This window comes from Musa acuminata, unplaced genomic scaffold (assembly GCF_036884655.1).
Source record: "Musa acuminata AAA Group cultivar baxijiao unplaced genomic scaffold, Cavendish_Baxijiao_AAA HiC_scaffold_530, whole genome shotgun sequence".
Taxonomy (NCBI): domain Eukaryota; kingdom Viridiplantae; phylum Streptophyta; class Magnoliopsida; order Zingiberales; family Musaceae; genus Musa; species Musa acuminata.
The window spans coordinates 25,001-27,500 of record NW_027020775.1 but is presented as its reverse complement, the minus strand read 5'-3'; positions in this window follow the sequence as shown (position 1 = coordinate 27,500).

Here is a 2,500-nt window from a genome sequence, read left to right as displayed (position 1 = left end):
CTCGCGCAGCCAAAAATGGCCAGTTTTGGCCCGTTTTTGGGCTGTTTTGGCCTGTTTTTGGTCTGTTCTGGCGTGGCGCGGTGACCGTCGTGAGCGGAGCAAAACGTCAGCCATCTCAGCACCTTGGAACCCCCCGGGTGGCACAGGGCTGGATGGGGCTTTCGTATAGCAGGGACGGTGCTGCCTCACGCTTCGCTCGCTGTTCGCCGCTCGCCGCTCGCTCGCGCAACCTAAAATGGCCAGTTTTGGCCCGTTTTTGGGCTGTTTTGGCCTGTTTTTGGTCCGTTCTTGCGTGGCACGGCGACCGTCGTGAGCGGAGCAAAACGTCAGCCATCTCAGCACCCTGGAACCCCCCGGGTGGCACAGGGCTGGATGGGGCTTTCGTATAGCAGGGACGGTGCTGCCTCTCGCTTCGCTCGCTGTTCGCCGCTCACCGCTCGCTCGCTCAGCCAAAAATGGCCAGTTTTGGCCCGTTTTTGGGCTGTTTTGGCCTGTTTTTGGTCCGTTCTTGCATGGCGCGGTGACCGTCGTGAGCGGAGCAAAACGTCAGCCATCTCAGCACCCTGGAACCCCCCGGGTGGCACAGGGCTGGATGGGGCTTTCGTATAGCAGGGACGGTGCTGCCTCACGCTTCGCTCGCTGTTCGCCGCTCGCCGCTCGCTCGCGCAGCCAAAAATGACCAGTTTTGGCCCGTTTTTGGGCTGTTTTGGCCTGTTTATGGTCCGTTCTTGCGTGGTGCGGTGACCGTCGTGAGCGGAGCAAAACGTCAGCCATCTCAGCACCCTGGAACCCCCCGGGTGGCACAGGGCTGGATGGGGCTTTCGTATATAGCAGGGACGGTGCTGCCTCTCGCTTCGCTCGCTGTCCGCCGCTCGCCGCTCGCTCGCGCAGCCAAAAATGGCCAGTTTTGGCCCGTTTTTGGGCCGTTTTGGCCAGTTTTTGGCCTGTTCTTGCATTGCGCGGTGACCGTCGAGAGCGGAGCAAAACGTCAGCCATCTCAGCACCCTGGAACCCCCCGGGTGGCACAGGGCTGGATGGGGCTTTCGTATAGCAGGGACGGTGCTGCCTCTCGCTTCGCTCGCTGTCCGCCGCTCGCCGCTCGCTCGTGCAGCCAAAAATGGCCAGTTTTGGCCCGTTTTTGGGCCGTTTTGGCCAGTTTTTGGCCTGTTCTTGCATTGCGCGGTGACCGTCGAGAGCGGAGCAAAACGTCAGCCATCTCAGCACCCTGGAACCCCCCGGGTGGCACAGGGCTGGATGGGGCTTTCGTATAGCAGGGACGGTGCTGCCTCTCGCTTCGCTCGCTGTCCGCCGCTCGCCGCTCGCTCGTGCAGCCAAAAATGGCCAGTTTTGGCCCGTTTTTGGGCCGTTTTGGCCAGTTTTTGGCCTGTTCTTGCATTGCGCGGTGACCGTCGAGAGCGGAGCAAAACGTCAGCCATCTCAGCACCCTGGAACCCCCCGGGTGGCACAGGGCTGGATGGGGCTTTCGTATAGCAGGGACGGTGCTGCCTCTCGCTTCGCTCGCTGTCCGCCGCTCGCCGCTCGCTCGTGCAGCCAAAAATGGCCAGTTTTGGCCCGTTTTTGGGCCGTTTTGGCCAGTTTTTGGCCTGTTCTTGCATTGCGCGGTGACCGTCGAGAGCGGAGCAAAACGTCAGCCATCTCAGCACCCTGGAACCCCCCGGGTGGCACAGGGCTGGATGGGGCTTTCGTATAGCAGGGACGGTGCTGCCTCTCGCTTCGCTCGCTGTCCGCCGCTCGCCGCTCGCTCGTGCAGCCAAAAATGGCCAGTTTTGGCCCGTTTTTGGGCCGTTTTGGCCAGTTTTTGGCCTGTTCTTGCATTGCGCGGTGACCGTCGAGAGCGGAGCAAAACGTCAGCCATCTCAGCACCCTGGAACCCCCCGGGTGGCACAGGGCTGGATGGGGCTTTCGTATAGCAGGGACGGTGCTGCCTCTCGCTTCGCTCGCTGTCCGCCGCTCGCCGCTCGCTCGCGCAGCCAAAAATGGCCAGTTTTGGCCCGTTTTTGGGCCGTTTTGGCCAGTTTTTGGCCTGTTCTTGCATTGCGCGGTGACCGTCGAGAGCGGAGCAAAACGTCAGCCATCTCAGCACCCTGGAACCCCCCGGGTGGCACAGGGCTGGATGGGGCTTTCGTATAGCAGGGACGGTGCTGCCTCTCGCTTCGCTCGCTGTCCGCCGCTCGCCGCTCGCGCAGCCAAAAATGGCCAGTTTTGGCCCGTTTTTGGGCCGTTTTGGCCAGTTTTTGGCCTGTTCTTGCATTGCGCGGTGACCGTCGAGAGCGGAGCAAAACGTCAGCCATCTCAGCACCCTGGAACCCCCCGGGTGGCACAGGGCTGGATGGGGCTTTCGTATAGCAGGGACGGTGCTGCCTCTCGCTTCGCTCGCTGTTCGCCGCTCGCCGCTCGCTCGCGCAGCCAAAAATGGCCAGTTTTGGCCCGTTTTTGGGCTGTTTTGGCCAGTTTTTGGCCTGTTCTTGCGTGGTGCGGT